This window comes from Sinohyriopsis cumingii, chromosome 15 (genome assembly GCF_028554795.1).
Source record: "Sinohyriopsis cumingii isolate HCF-2022 chromosome 15, ASM2855479v2, whole genome shotgun sequence".
Classification (NCBI taxonomy): domain Eukaryota; kingdom Metazoa; phylum Mollusca; class Bivalvia; order Unionida; family Unionidae; genus Sinohyriopsis; species Sinohyriopsis cumingii.
The window spans coordinates 127,950,241-127,968,047 of NC_142975.1; the positions used below are offsets into that span (position 1 = coordinate 127,950,241).

At 34.7% G+C, this 17,807-nt stretch overlaps 1 long non-coding RNA gene across 10 annotated transcripts in view; it reads right to left on the reverse strand.

The window, feature by feature from the left end:
• LOC149782746 (uncharacterized) overlaps window positions 1-17,807 on the reverse strand; it is a 130,464-nt gene that overhangs the window by 103,695 nt on the left and 8,962 nt on the right. For 3 of the 10 annotated variants that reach the window (XR_016414446.1, XR_016414453.1, XR_016414454.1), the window contains 2 exons: window positions 14,945-15,030; window positions 10,876-11,746 (listed from right to left, as the gene is read on the reverse strand). This is a non-coding gene — a long non-coding RNA (uncharacterized LOC149782746). Of the gene's footprint in view, window positions 1-10,875; window positions 11,747-14,911; window positions 15,031-15,475; window positions 15,536-17,807 lie in introns of those variants that run through there. The other 7 variants (XR_016414448.1, XR_016414449.1, XR_016414447.1 and 4 more) reach the window with 4 other exon arrangements.

Below are 17,807 nucleotides of genomic sequence, written 5' to 3' on the forward strand. Positions count from 1 at the left end.
CACATATCGTTTGTACGAACATTTAATAACAAAGAAATAACAACCATTGACGTAAACCATTTAATGTAACCGTGTAGGTGTTTGTCATCGTTCTAAATTTTTTCTACAAGTCACATTTGGGTCTACTAGATTGTTAAAAATAATCTTCATGAGGTATCAAACAAATTTATTTCTTCACTGGTCGTGTTGGTTCTGTAATCCTACTGGATTTACCACTGTTGTTCTCTCAATCTCTCGATCTCATTGAGTGATGCATTGTTTTTTTCTAAGGTAGTGTGGCAAAATAATGCCAACGCAAGAGCGTTGTTACCACTGTAGTGCAAACAGATTGGAGTATAAACTTACAATCCCTTTATTGCGTATTGTACCATTTCTTCTTGACACATTTAATATTAAAAGGATAGTAAATGTGTGTTTAGTTGTTTGCTTCTTCGCGTGTGTGGATAGTAGATTATGGTTATGTTTTTGCTGCTTAACGTGTTTGGATAGTATATTATTGGGTTTTGTAAGCGCTCACGTACGTTTGTGTGGATAGTAGAGTGTGTGGTTATTTAACCTTCCCTTCTGTGTGGATGGTAGATTTTGGGTTTGATTTGGCTTCTTCGCATGTGTGGATAGTATATTATGGTTATGATTTGGCTTCTTCGCGTGTGTGGATAGTAGAGTTTGAGTTTAAGTTTGCTTCTTCGCGTGTGGGGATGGTATAATTTGGTTATAATTTTTGCATTTCTGCGTGTGTGGATATTACATAATAGGTGAAGTGAATGTAAGGGTCATTCGTAGGCCTCGAGAATACTTGACTTTTCTTGCCTCCCCAATTTTAATGTGTTGTATCAGTGTTTGTCTATTGTCTGTGTTATATCAATCTCCCATGTTCAATTCCCATTGTCCCTAGACAGTCTCATCCATGTTCAATTCTCATTGTACCCCAAGTGCCGGTCCTGTATTTCCCATATTAAATTCTTATTGTCCTCCAAGTGTCGGTCCTGTATTTCCCATGTTAAATTCCCATTGTCCCCCAAGTACCGGTCCTGTATTCTCCATGTTAAATTCCCCTTGTCCCTATATCGTCCCAGGATGATTTTTAATGGTGTCGCATTGTCCCTATATCGTCCCCATTCACTACTTATGGGTGTGGCGTTAATCGTTTCGATAAGACCTTGATTAATATAATTTGCTTAAGAACTCGATTGTAAGTAATTCATATAATCTGCGAATTTGACCATCCACCACAGAAACAGTTCTACACCCCAGGTACATATATATGATTGCATATTCATGTTCAGTCATTAAGTTTGAAACTTATGCATGCAAAACATTATCAGAAAATTTAGCATAACGATTTTTATTGGACCATTTAAAAAAAGACAGTTGTTCCAGTTTAACTATCTGCCTTTAATAAACACATTTTGGTGAAAGTAAGCCAGTGTTATTAAAGATTAACTTTTTCTGTATTTGCCTATACATTATTGCCTTGAAGAACATCTTTAAGTTTAAAGGAATGTCTGGAAACATTCTCTACTAGATGGTTGTCTGTAGAATGTTTTAATTATTAGCATCTTTGATTTGTATATGTCTTTGGTATGACTTGACCAGGGTTTGAACCCGCGACCTCCCACATCTAAGGCAACTAGGCCATCAAAGCGGTCAGTATAGTTTTTAAAGAAATGGTCAAACGGTAAAGATTTAAAACCTATTTATTATCCCTTTTTTAAAAAATGTTGATATTTCTTCTTTAAAAAAGTTATATCCATATGTCTTTTTAAAAAGCAGTGCTTATTATACTTTTTTAATAAAAATGATATTTTTTTCATCCTCTTTCGTCAGCTTGTCTCGACTGCATTATATCTGTCGATTGATTTGGTTTTTTTTCTTCTCATTTGTGGAGGGATTTACTTACGAGACAGAAGAATCAGACCACTAATCATAAATTAAGCAAGGTAGGTACCAGTCTCGAAGTGATGAGAAAGATATGGATACAGTACCATTGACTGTAATGTAAGTGTGTAATTTATCTCTGTAATTGTTCGAACTATTATCATTTCTTTCAAATTGATTATGTCTGAGCACGAACACGGTGGTTTAGACAGCTGATAATTATCTTGTACCCACCAGGCTAAAATGATTTGTTTACTATCCGGTGCAAAGCTGTTGCTTAATGTGGTTGTTGGGACATTTATTTCGAGAAAACGCTGCAAAATTTATATTTTTGACTCTTTATAAAGTTTGTGCTAACTTCAGCCAAGAAGTACATGTGTTATTTATAGGGTCATGTAGTGCACAAAATAGTGTAATTTTCTCAATCGCTAACATTGATGTATAAGGAAAATAACTACAGGATCCTCATTTTTTTCAAGCATAAGTTTTCTTTTTATTAAGTTTCTAGCAAATATAACCTCAATAGCCCACTATATTTTCCACGTTTAGGTTTATCAGTGACAACCTTGTTTGTACATGTCTGCTAGTTTTGCACCAGAGTATTACAGTCTTTTTGAGAGTAACAAAGAAACCGAATCTGTCGCAAAACATCTTTGAAATGCCTCTCTGTACCGTGCTTTTGTTAACGTTTTACATATCCTATTACAGTTCCTGAAGATTTTCCAACCACAATGACGTCATGTTTGTTTTACTGTTTAGGATTATGGTCTAAAGGCTGGTTAACATAAATCTTACATATTCAACTATTCCACAGACAACTCGTCAATAACGAAGCGCAACAGCATGGAAGACAAATGGTAAGTAGGCAATACAGGGACATATTGTCAAATTCTTCCGTTATGATTTTTTTATTTGAACCTGTAAGTAATTGTAAAAGATTATCCCGGTAAATAGCTGACTAAAATAGATAAGAGCTCCTCTCCATCAGGCGACTGAGCAAAATCTAAGTCAATACATGACAGCTCAGATATGCATGTTCTGAGAAGCTCATGTGTCCCTTACAATTTTAATAAGGATAGAATTGGCCGAATCACTCAAGCGTGATATAGAACCCTTCGACATGAATGGTTCATAATTGCCCCTAATAAATTTAGAATGAGGCTTAATAGACCCAACAAATGTTGTTGCTTTCAATACATGACCGTGACCGTGTTATCTTAGAAATAAGAGCATTTGGAATAAGTCTGTCTTGATTCTGATGCCTATTTTTAAATTTGTAGCAGTCAGAAATAGCGTGTCATTTCTTCTTGCAGTAGGTACACGCAGGAAGAGACAAGGATTTTTGATCAAGCTTATCAGAAACTTCAAGTAATACAAGTTGTTTAAGACTTTCATAATTGTGATCAACTTTCGTAGCTAAGCACCATCTATCAAAAAATTGCTCGTTTTTCTCTTGCAAATTCGACATGAGGTTGTCAGGTTTCTTTTTTATAATTTCGGAATTTTTGCTGATAAGCCTCAGGGATTAACTCATAACTCTTTAAAAAATATTCCTTAACCAGATCATAGTCGCCACTTTACTGTAGTGACAGTGAATGGTAAATATCACTAGCTTTACCAGTAAGTATACATTGTAATAAAAGAGTCCAATGCTCCCTTGGCCATTTCAAATTTTCCGCAATTTTTTCAAAACAAGGAAAATATTTGTCTACTTCTTCTTCTCTGAAAGGGGACACTAACCTAATATTCTTTGTAACATCAAAACTTCTTTGCTTCAACCAATCAGTCTTATGGAATATGCTGTAAAATTTTGTTACTAGATACGATGATTGTATGATCATTCTTATCACATAGTCGCTACACTTTGCCTATAGTGTGTGCAGTTTAATATTGCTGATATTATACATGTGAACATATCAATTTATACGATTCTGACTGGTCCAAATAAGCCATTGAAATTATTGTGCAGTATTCTCTTTACTGATTGGATGAGATCGTGGGGAAAAAATTTCAACTCCGCCATCAGGAACGTTTTGTTTTCATTGAACATTTTTGGCCGTCATTTTTGAATCGAATCGCGAAAGCGAATTGGGAAAAAATGGTCTCGTCTGTTTCAATATTGCCAATTTACTCCCACAGAGTTTCGTTTTGTCATGTATAACATATCATATCGTGAAAACTGGCAAGTCTACATTGTCAAAGCGTGACTGATATCTAAGATATACTGCAGTCTTTGGCACCAGATACACAGACAGCAAACTACCCTGTGTGGACTTGTCAAGATTCAAAGAAAACAATAAAACCAAGGATAATGCGACAGGAGCATGCACTGTTTTAGGATACAAACATGAATCACCAGCTGCTTTTGAACATTTAGAAATCATTACAACTAATGCCATTAAGAGTATTCTGAACGGAGCATTATATGCACGCTCCACGTATAATAGTCCTCTGTGTAACTACTAGTAAGGCATTGGTAACTCTGGAGATTGTTGATCAAGCGTCTCAATGACCTGGACCTTTAATCAGGATATGCTGTCTCGAACTAAACTTGCTGTTCAGAAACATTAATTTTCTTTATTTACACTTACCTTGACTACTACCTCTGACCTTTAGGCTAAGAATCTATAGGTTTCTTTTTTTGTCCAAATTGCATGCTGTTCAAAACGTTTGGATACAGAACTTACCGTTGAACAAAATTTATTGTTTAAAACCTGTTTTTGTTTGAGCACACTGACTTTGCCGTTTGAACTTATGACCCGAAGATCAAAGATTTCTTCCATATCTGATGGTTCTTGCCTCCACAAACGTTGGTCAAGATGAGTGGCCTAGAATACAAATTATTATGCAGTAAAACATTCTTCCAGACTTGATCTTGTTGACCTTTGGATTGAAAGAACTCTTCAATGGGCTACGTTTATTACAAACTGTGTATGTCATTACAAGCTGTGGAGAAAGTACGTGCCTTTGAACCGATTTTTGGATTTATGTGCAAACCATCCACAAACGTTTTGTCCAGCTATGCAAAATATAACTAATGTTGTTGCGCTGAAACCTTCTTTTTCTTATTTGAGTAACAGTGATCATTGAACTTAGATCTTTTAACCCAAAATTAGACAAATATCTTCTCTTTTCAAAGTGCACGCCATCTGCAAAGTTTGGTAACACTATATGGCGGAGACCTGAGTTATTGTGCGGAAACAGTATTGGTAATATATAGAATATAACACGCTCCGCTTTATGGCTAGCGTATACAGAGGCGGCGTTAGGAGTATGCGGGGCCTAGGGTCGACCATGACCGTGCGGGGCCTGTTTCAGTGTTTCCAATGTACTGGAAAATACAGCTTGACAAACTCATAAGGACGACCTTAGGCCTGAATCGCGGGACCCCCTCAAGAGCGGGGCCTGGCGCGGTCGCCACACTTGCCACCCCCAAACGCCAATCATGGGCGTATACAAATCTGATACTACTGATATCTTGAGTACATATTATTTTGTATGAAGCGATTTAGAACGGTAAACACAGAACAACTCTGCGATTCTACTTCGCACAACATAAAATCTATTATCAGATCAATTCTAGACATTAAGATAATGCCCCTTTAATATTCAGGAAAAATATTTTAATGAACTTTTGTTTTTATTTTTGCATAAAATGAAACGATCTCGAATTTTTTTAATAAGAATTGTACTGAAAACCTGTGTGTGTGTGTGTGTGTGATAGAGAGAGAGACAGACATATAGACAGTTTGGTAATTGTAAATGCGTGTGTGTTGCCTTTTAATGTTTCCCTGACGTAAATGGTTTTACATTTTTTAAAGAATGTTTTTTTTTTTTATATATACGATTGCAATGACAGATTCTCTAGAACGATAGCAAAATCACCCAGATTGAAGCATTTATGTCTGCTCTTTTGAGAGAAATTGCAAAGGGGGAAAACATATATATGCATATCTAATTATAGCAGTGGCTGGGTATTTATCAACCTAATTATAAATCAAAGGTGAGAGATGTTTTCTTCAATCGATGGAATTACTGGACACCAATTAAGTTTACCCTCTCTTTCTAAAGTATCTTGATCCACGAAAGTAAATCGTCACTTCTGTAGCGAGGATATCAGTGAAATGTGAAGCTATCTGATGAGTTATTGTTTGCTTCCTGAACAACAATAAAAACAAACATCATCATCAACAACAAGGAAGAAACAGCAAGATATTAAAGAAGAGTTAAATAAGCAAAGGTAGATTATTAAATTAACTCATAAGGTAGTTCCAGACAGCCTTCTAAATTTAGAGAGATAAAATCGTGGTTTTGTGGTTCATCTTCCATTCGTTTGTCGTAGGTGCTGCAACTCTTTGCTGGTTTGTTTTCTCTCCACGCGATTAGTAATGATACAATACGTCTTTCGGTAGTAAACCTTGACACTGAAAACAAATATTTCAGATACTGTTACAGAACTGTTATGGTTTCTTACTACAATGATATTTATCACAAACAAAGATCTTAGCTCGCCAAATAGGATCCTCTAAAACAAAAAAACAAAACACGGCTTCCCTGAATTGTCACGGTAAGGTTATAGATTAAGGCCATACTACTACTGTTCCTTTAAACCAATATCTTATTATAAACAGCAAGTCAAACATTTTTTTCATTTAATTTCATTTTTGGTACATGCAAGAATTTGTGTATATTTCATATCGTGTTCCATGCAGCTGTGTATGCTTACATACCAATATTCTGAAAAGTATTACCTTTATAAAGTACGTGTGATTTAATAATACATATGTACGTCTGTCGATATAAGATATATAAAGAAAATTAAACTTTTAAATTGTTTGTCTGATGTCGCCAATTATCACGTGTGTGTGTTGGATATTCTTAAGGTAATCTCTAGCCCTGCATTGTGGTTTTGAAGATGTTCATTTACAGTTCTTGCCCATATTACTTACTTTATTGTGCATTTCTAGAGAATGGTGCTTGTCTACAGTTATCCTGCTGTTGAATGACCGATCCTACAGCATTAAAGATAAAATTTTTAATAACCTTTAGTCACGATTGTGGAACATGCACAACAAATGCCTAATTTGGATCCATCTCCTTGTGCTGGGCTAGAGGGGTGTAGGGGTAAGGTGAGGTGGTGGATGTGTGGGGTCCTCCTCAGACTTAAATAACTATTGAGTTTCCACTAATTAATATCTGAGGACTGGATAATAAAAGTATAAACCAAAAAGATGGTGTCTTAAATGAAACATATTAATCATGTCCTAGAATAATATAAGAATATATATATGTATATATATGTATATATATATATATATATATATATATATATATATATATATATATATATATATATATATATATATATATATATATATATATATATATATATATATATATATAAATTTACTTGCCACGAACACACGAGCAAATGCAGGATACTAAGATGTGAAATATGTTATACAAGGCCATTGTTGCTGTGATTCGATTACTTGAATACTTTGATTATCTGTAATAGATCAATAATATGTATCTGTGTCAATCAGAATGTTAATTAAAATTCACCTTTTAATTTTAAAAATTAAATCTGTCGTTGTGAAAATAGGATGTGTTAATATAATATTGTTAAGCGACAAGCTGTCACGAGCTTGAGCAGAAACGCTACCCGGCAAATTTCATATATTTTTAACGCACTGATCATTCCAATCTAATTTTGTTTTACAAAAGGGTAACAGCAGAATGCATCTACGTCTTCACAGACTGATAGTATAATAGGATACGACTGTATGTGTCTACACGATATGTATTAATAACCGAGTACCGCATGCATTGTAGATGTGTATCACAACAGCCTTATCGGAAAAGACTACGTGACGCCTAATACCACGTATCCTGGCAAAAGTCATAGATACCTGACAATGGCGGCCTCATCGACATTATTCAAACTTCGTAAGTTCAGGTTTTTCAAAACTGATCACTTCTAAGTAGGCTTTATCGGATTGCGGACTACTAGTCCGATAAATCAACCCCCAAAATCTGTGTTGATACTGATGCACGATATGTGGGTATGATGTCACCTGTTCATTACAGTATGTAATTTTGCTGCCTGCAAATCTTTCCGGAACAAATATGCGTACATTTTAGACACACACCGGTAATTGGTAACAGCCATTTCGAATGCGAAATTCAAAATGGTCACAGGACAGATGGTTGTGCTATTCCACGTGGATTTACAAGTCAATGAACTTAGGATTTGCTCCGGAAATATAATGCTCAATCCACCAAAAGCCGACGGTAGTTCCACAGCCTCGAGAAATACTGGTAAGTGCATATTATGTACACATATGTGTGCAGCCAAACGTGTCTGCAGACTTTTGCATGTTTTAATGAATAGGTGATATCAGCCCCTAAACCGAAATCAATATCATCACGGGGGAGATGATGATTTATCGGCCAAGCGGAATACATGCAAGAATTACTTACCTCCGAAGTTGAGGAGTTTAACAACGTGCAAAACTACGTACCTCCGAAAATGAAGATTTGACAACGCAAGTGCTCCAGTACGGATGGACAATTTTCGCTTTGCAAAAACACTTCGCATACTGTTTTACAAAGAGTTGTGCTTAGTTTATCTTAAGATCGAGATAGATATAAGACTGACTGTAACAAGTCATGGAAATGAATAAAGTAATTTGGAACTAATTTGTTGCTCTTAGCCTACCGACGTGACCTACTGTTAGCTCTTAGCCTACCCCGTGTTGGTCGGCACATGGTTAATATCCAGCGTCTATGTCGGAGAGTGCGACATTAATGTCATTTTCGAATTACTAAATATAATGCTTGCGTTACATGCGTTTATCTTAGCAATTGTGCTGGAGGAATTTCTATTCTACAGAGTTCTGTATAATTTATTGGTTTGAAATCACTCACTTAGATGCATGTGTAAAAGAGAAGTGATTGCCAGTTGCTACCATAACCAATTAAAAATGAAATAAAACAAAAACATTTATTTTAAATATCTATTCCGACAGGGAAGCCCAGTATGGGGGTTGTGCAGCCCTAGGTACGATATCTTGCAATATATAAATACAGTATACAATATATGTAGGAATTTTAGCAGTCTCTCGTGTGTGTGTGCGTGTGTGTATGTGCATGTGTGTGTGTGTATGTGTGTGTGTGTGTGTGTGTGTGTGTGTGCGAGAGAGAGAGAGAGAGAGAGAGAGAGAGAGAGTGAACAAGATGTGACAAATCGGACTTAGAATATCTCTATTACTAAAAGGTACCTATAACTTTTATATCATGATTTGCAAAAGGTGCTTGAATATATTGCAATTATTGATAATATATGACTTCTAAAATTATCGAGCAAGCATATATGATATACCACACCGATAGGTTACAGATCATCATTAAAGAATCACACGCATGGTAGACAAGGGCGGGGGGACCTGGGATATATCACTGTGGCCCGGGTGTTTCTTACCCCAGGGCCCGTGATCACTCTCTACTATCACACCGATCACACGTTCAACAGTCACCGACGAATATAGAATTACAAAAGTGTCATATATGGAAAACATTCTTCCCTACTTCAATCTTGTTTGTTAATTATCGATTACTTAAATGTATTTTTATGTTTTACAATGGATGTTGATATATCATTTGAAGATTTGCAATACAGGTAAACTTTCCTAAAATCACATTGTGTTCATAAACCATTGAAAAAAGTTGTACCAAAATTATCCTTTCGGCAGCGAAACTACGATCTAGAATATGTGGACATATATCCCTAATCACAGATGACAAAGTATTCCAGAAAAAAAGGTAGTTTTATTTCACTGCAATGTTTCTGGAGAATTTCTACAAAATAACAGAACTAGCCCGGTGCAGTGCTAATTTGGGACAGAAAGCTATTAGTTACCAAAGTTCCGTCTAATACTAACTATAGAGATAAAGCCGTTAATTGCCGAAGTCCTGTGTATTGTTAATTTTTGATAGAAAGGCGTCAGTTGCCAAAGTCCTGTGTAATTCTATTTTTTATAGAAAGGCGTTAGTTGCCAAAGTCCTGTGTAATTCTAATTTTGGATAGAAATTTATTAGTTGACAACGCCCTGTACAATAATAATTTTGGATAGAAAGCTATTAGTTGCCCAAGTTCGCCTGTGATTTATTCTTGAATGAAACTGATGCCTTTAAGTTTTTATTTTTTCAATAGCTGATTGTGCTTCGCCATGTGTACAAGTTGTGATTTTAGTCTCATTTGGGTGTGGTATTGCAGACACATATATTCACTGGTACCATTTTCTCGTCTAAAATTAGAATTTCCTTGGTTTTTCTCTGCATATTTTTAGACTCGAAGATACTGAATATTATCGATGTAATCATCAAGAAAGTTGAATAGTCATAATATCGATTTCAAAAGAGACCATGATGTACTTGAAAAAAAAACACAAATATATTTGATAACATTTTTATAATCCTGGCCGAAAGGCAGTATTCTTGCTTTTTGCGTCATTTTAACGTATTGGGATACCAAGCAAGCAAATTACTATGCATGCTAATGCTGTGTCAAATATTAGGGTAAAAAATAAATATTTTGTTCTATTCTTGCATACTCTTGCAGCTAAAACCTATCTAAAAATGAAGGAAAAAATTTTGTAAACAACGTTATTCTTGTACTGGGATTCGGACGAAATGTTTCAGCTAACGTCGTTATAGATCATAAAAATAGTGCAAAAATGATGAAGGTTCGAGTCCATAATGGTGTATGCGCCACATATGTGTGGATCTTTATGTAGCTAGATATATGCATACATACATACATACATACATACATACATACATACATACATAGAAATAGCGGCAAACTTTAAATTTTGAAAGATAGATATATAGATAAATAAAATTAAAACGTACAGCAGAGTTTGACACCGATTTTTTATATTTGCTCAAAATGTGTCAGTTAAATTTGTGTGAGTGGAAACGTGTTCTATTTAATTTCAGATAGTAGATTCTCTCCTTTCTATGTCCTGGTGTTAGTAATATTTCTTTGGTTACCGCGACGGAGAAATTTATAGCAGGTATTTGCCCTTTGAGTAATTCGAATTTAGTCACCGCTTGTTGCCTCCCTTCAAAATATTTTGCCTATGGTTCTTTGGAGTGTGTAGAGAGGAAATTCGATTCTTAAAAGTCTGATTATTGTATCATTGAAGTGTGAAGTCGCATCGTCATTTAGAATTCAGGTCCGTTGCTGTCATATCTAGTCTATTATTAGAAGGCTCAAGGTTTCTCCCCTAGTAATTTTAGACTTGACGTCGTGCCAGAATATTTTGAGAAATTTGGGATAAAGCAAGATAAAATGTTTTTATCACAGAAGTTACAAGTCAAATTTGCATACGTTTTACACAAAATATTACCTTTTAATTGTATTCTAGTGTCAGAACCGTTGTTTCACAGTGAAAAGTTTATTTCTTTCCAAGTTTGCAAATATTTAAACAATGCAGATACATTTCAGCTGTTGCGTTTAACAGGTCAATATCGATGTATTTATCACACACACACACACACACACACACACACTAATATTACTTGAGAAGTGTTTTTCACTGTAATAAATGAGGCAATGCATTTGTTGAAGAAATAGTTTAGGTAAAGGTGATATTTATTATTTAACATGGTGTCGCCTTTACATAATTACACATCACAAGGTACATGTCACATCTATCCACTCAGATCGTTGCAACAAGAGACAATGGATCTGGAATAGTATATTATTTAATATACTTTAAATATGTGACGAATTTTCTTTGCTGTGTAAACGAGTGGCGTCGCAAGGTCTTGTATCAGGCACAGGTCCTGTCTCAATCATCTAAAAAAAGACATATGTAAGTAGTTACCACCTATAATTATTTAGCTTTCTGAACTATTGCGTGTGTTAGCCGCAAACGTGACCACCTGACAAACATGCAGCCGAAGGATAAAATCTAGGATGCAATATATATCATATATAAATTTTATTTTAAAGTATATTTTATTCTGAGATCATATTTACATTTAGCACGTTCAGGAAATCTTTCCATATATGTAAATACGGACAGAAGAAATCGTAGATCCTCAAAACAACATGTTCATGTTGTCAACGTTTTAGTAATCAACTCCAAACTTGGAATTTGGAAGTTAACATGTATTGATTATTTATTCGCAGGATGTGACTGACTGTGATATTTTCTGCAGATGTTGATCATGACTAAAATTTCTTATATCCTGCTGTGCATTGTTTTCATTTGGAGAAAAGTACTTGCAGATGAGTTCAGTTTTTCCATTCAAATATTCGAGAATATAAACGTTTCTGCAGGTGCTAGATTTCTTTTAGAAGTCAATGAATCTTATCTAGATGTACAGCAGTAATAACATCAGAGATTTTCTTTCTTACGGCTCTAGTACTGCTTATGCAAACGTCATTGTAAAATTAGGAACATCCAAAACAAAATCCAAACGGAGTCGAAAGAAACAGTACAAGCTAAAGAGGATGTGCAAGAGAGACAGCTGCTAGTCTAGCCAATCATACATAGATTTTTAACCAACATGAGTTATGCGTCGACTTCAACTTAAACCAGCAATCTTATTGGCAAAATTAAGTCTCTTAGATCGACAAATAAGACGTTTTATATCTAAGCTTAACTTTAGGACTTGTGTTAGCGAAATCAGTGCAAAATGTAATCTTTTCAGTGCGTTCCCTATATCAACTAGCAATATTATTGTCTTTGTTTTGTGTAATGTATATTGACCCTTATAAGGAGAACAGGTCGGAAGTTAAGCTTGGAAATCTATTTATACTAAAAGTTGCTCAATAATCCCCATACGATATACCAGAATATTTAAATATTCACTGATGTTTAAAACGATCTGTGATTCATGAGGATATATTAAGCTACCGATATTGTGTCCAGCACGGACAAGCTGCCAGGGTCTGCAAACGTCGACGAGGCTTGCGGAACGGGATAAATTTTACATGGATTACAAGTGGGACTGGGTATCTGTCTGTCTGTGTTACAAGGACTCCGAGCACACCATTACACCCTCCTTACAATTTAAATGTGGTTTAATACGAGTATCAATAAAATAAATCAATCATTGTTGAAGATTTTGCTTCCAAACTTTAGTTGGATGGAGATTATTGATGAGTGTGGTGTTGGATTCTTCAACCGTATTACTATTTTCTCCCGAATAATTAATATTTCAAGGACGATAAATCTTAAGGCATATAAAGAAATTCACATTTAGCTTGTACAGCGTTTCTTACGTGCTATTATGAAATAAACTTAATTTTCATTCTGCACATGTGAAAGGTGGCACTACGTTATATCCCTTTGTCTTTTCATATGCAAACTTTTCATTCGTAATCTTAAAAAACAGTTATTTATTCGTACGAGATGTTAGTCCTTATGAAAATTCTATCATTATCTGTGAATATATAAATAATAAGAATGCATTATAACTATGGTTGCCTTTTTACAATTTTAAAACTTACTGACTTTATTCACAGTGTGATAAATGCAGACTTAATTGTACGTAAGGTATGCATTTTTCTCTTTAACTATCTTCTTTACATTATCTATGACGTCACATAACTACGGGTATGTACATCATTATACATGCATGTATTTACAATTTTAATGTGTGTGCTATATTTCATATACTGTGAGTAAGACAGAGAGAGAGAGATAGAGAGAGATGATGATGCTTTTATGTTTACAACGAAGCATAGTAATGAAATTGTTCGTCACGCTTATCATTAAATAATGGGAAGCGACATTAAGAAAATATAATTAAAATGTCTAATTATTATTATCACCCTGGAATAGGGATAGGTGCTTCTTCATTTATATTACTTTGATTTGCATTTCATGCTCATAAATCTATTGTACAATGCAAAACATTTATGGTTAAGTTACATCTTCAAAAAGAGCAGTGGCGTAGCAACCGCCCGACCAATCACAGTAACTGCACTGGGCGGGTGGGGAGTTGGGGATGCAGGCCCAGTATGGGGCCGACATTCCCATCACACATATGTTTGTTTTTATTATGAGAGGGCCTCAAAATTAAGTTTCTACGAGGGTGGGGGCCAGATTTATTGCAACGCCGCTCTCAGAAGGGCATATAATAGTTGTAATATGTGGTATTTGTATATGTGCACATTTTTGGTTTCTTATTTGTTAAGTATTTCTTCTATGTATAAATCTACTTATTCATGCGAAATAATCAGATTTTATTGCAATTATGCGAAATTTTTGTTTTTTGGAGAAAGAAAACAGGTAGTAATGGATTCAGTGCTACAGAACAATTAAAAAGGTCTGAAAAAAGCAAGAAATCGATTTATTTACTCACCAGTCTGTGGACATATTATGGATTCACAGACGTTTGTGACAATTAATTTTACCCACAAAAATAATGTATCCGTATAACTATATACACTTAATATCGACATAATTATCCGTATAACTACAAACTCTTAGAATCCACATATGTATCCGTATAAATATATATACTTAGAATCCACATATGTTTCCGTATAACTATATATACGCATCCGTGTAACTATGCATACCAGTATCCATATATGTATGCGTATAACAATATTTATTTAGTATCCACATATGTATCTGTAGAGCGATATGTTGTGTCCACACAAGTATCAACAAAACTAAATATACTGTTACGAGTTTGTCTTAAAATAAACAATAGAAAGTGAAACTTGCAATTTAAATAAGAACAACTTGTTAATTTCTCTACAATAGAAAGTGCACTTAAAGTATTGTGAATTAAATCCCAAATAATCCTAAATGTCCTATCACAAGTCCAAATATACAGAATGTTCCAAACGAACTCGAATGCCCTGATGCGCCACAAACATGCAGTCCATACAGTCTTTAAATGAGTTCACAATAATTCCAAAAATAATGTGCTAATCCAAAATAAATGGGTATTTAGTAATTCCAAAGAATGATTTAAAGAAATAATTCCTCTTAAAGTGTATACCGAATAGTCCTTTATTATGGACACTTACAAAGAACACAATAATCCACAGCTTTGAACCAGTAGGGATCCAAGCACACGAATTTTGAAATAGCTTGATCATTAAAGTCCAAGACCCTGTAATATAAGATAAAATTTGTAAATAAGTCACTTTAAAACTTTTAATATGGTTTATTGCAAAATGCATACTCAAAAGCAAACATTGTATTAATTATGAATGAGTACATTTCAGGAGACACTCACATGCATATGTAAATCATACATAAATAAAAGTAACATCACAAATGGTTCAGTAAAATGTGATAATCAAATCTTTTCTAGAACATCAGTCACGGAAAGGACCTACCATATTACATTGTTGTACATAGGAGCGTCTAACGTAACGAAGATTTACTGTCATTTTTCACTTTAATGGCGCATTTAACATGACCATGTATTTCATCTTGACCTAGTTATCCTACTATATACCTACTAAGGACAAGAATGTACAACATTATCTCAACCAATTAACGTTCACTAGTCATTTTCAAATTAGCGTGTGATTGTCCCAGTATGTTCATACCTTTAATATCGTCACTGTATTTAGGTGGTCCTACTAAACAACACAAAGTCTCGCAAGGACCTGCAAAGACACGCAATGACATGGCAGATATATATTTTAAACTGACAATAACGGAAAATATTTACTGTTGATACAAATTTTATAAAAATAAATATTTAAAATTAGAAAAGTTTACTTTGTCTATGTGTTGATCGTCCGTTTATTTGAATATTTATTTATACTCAAAACATTTACCACTATTGTCAGTTAGAACGTTTATGCGTAGTGTTAGCCTTGTCTTTGCCCATCTTTGCCGGATTTTTCGCGTATTTGTGTGGTACTCCTAACTATAAACTATCAACACACCAATGAGATTAATGTTTCTTACACTTCTTTAGATAAAAGATATTTTAAGATATGTAAAGTTTTAAAACGTCTTTGCGGGCTTTTCTTTTTCCAATAGTTACCACATGTATATTAAGATACATGTAATCACAGAATTTATTTATTTAATTATTACATAAAATTAAATATGTAAGAAATAATGATAGAAATATTCTGCTTTTGTTTACAAACACATTTTTTAATATTTATACAAAAAATTGAATATTTTTCCAGATATGATCCTGGGGATAAGTCAATCTGGGGGTTAGAAGGAACCCAGACCAATGATAATTACATATATAAATATGTATTTTTGTGCCCAATAAATATATATGGTTATAGGGCGGACTTATACTAATCGATCAACAAATTAGTACACTCTTGAATACATTAATCTAATACATCCGCGAATGTAACGCGCTTTTCTAAACCAAATCATGCAGAGTAGTTTAGACTTGGTCAATAGTCATGTGTTGGATGAATTGAGGATATTAATGATGGTACACTGTCGCGAATATATGTTTTACCTTTTAAGCTAACCAAATCATGCAGAGTTGTTTAGACTTGGTCTCAGCTACACCTCATTGTAATGGTTTGAATTTCGCAGACGACATTGTAACCCATAACAGTAAATTTGGCAGATCTCATTTTAACGCAAAGTAATTTTAAATTTATGTACGTGATTTTGCAAATCTATGGCATGTTTGAGGATGCTAGTACTTTACTACACATGTTAGGGACTTGACTGATTCTTAATTATGTTCCGTTGATAACTGTGTCAGGCAAAACTGGACTTGGATGAAGAATGTATTTTGTTTATCAAAATGCCAAGGATTGAAATGTTGCAGAAACAGCATTTGTGCTTGCTGAAATATTTGTCATAAATTGAAACTTTGAAGGGATCGGTATATTAAGAGAAGCTGGAAAATGTTACATTTTCCAAACCTGGAGTGCGTGTGTCCATAATGGTGGTTAGATAAACCTAAATTCTGACTGAGTAAGCTAACGGTTTGGGGTTTGTTAACAGGTAAAGTCTCGTGTTATATAACAGACAGTATAAGTCTTTGCGCAAAGCAGAAATTGTTGACTCGGGGGAAGGGAGGAGAAAACCAGTAATGATTGTTCAAGGGACGTAAACTTGATATTATATGAGAGATATGAAACTAAGGGGTAAGGAGAATGTTCTGCTAAAGGGAATAAAGATCGAATCTCAAGGCAGTGTTCAGTGTCTTAACTGCATACCTAATTTCTCTTGATATGAGTCTTAAGATAAGTGATAAGCTGATAAGCTGTGTTGATTCTTGAGATTGACCCGCAACCAGTTATCAGGTTATGCAGACGGTATTAAAGTTTGAAACGCTCGCTCGAGTTAGTGATGAAAGTTGCCGATCTGTGTAAATGGAATCACTAATTGCATTTTAGAACATTCTGTTAATTAATTTTCTGGCAGAGGTGAACGCTACAAATGAACGTATCCATTTTAATTTCGTGTGTCTAATTAATTAAATTGTTATATTCTGTATACGGGGGCTGATGCTGTACTATTCTATATCTCTGCTCAGATGTCCATGTATTCTATCCATTAATTTCATATTTTAGTATTCCATCCAGGCTAAAACACCGTGGTCGATCATCCTATAGACATCGATAAATACCAAAAAAGAAATAATTCACCACACTCAATATGCGACCATAAAACCTATAATAACGTCATCATTTTCTCAGATGCAAGGATGTTATCTCCTAGTTGTTGCTCAAGACATGAGAAGCTGTTGTTGGATGGTTTTCACCGGCACTATCAACACATTACTGGCAATATTATGCCGAGGATGTCGGAACAATGTGCCGACCCGAGCAGGTTTCGAAACCACAACCCTTCGATTACTATTCCGAAGTTCTACCAACTAAACTACCCTGCCCCCCCCCCCTTCATCTTAAGAAATTAAAATCGCAAATAAATGACAGTTCC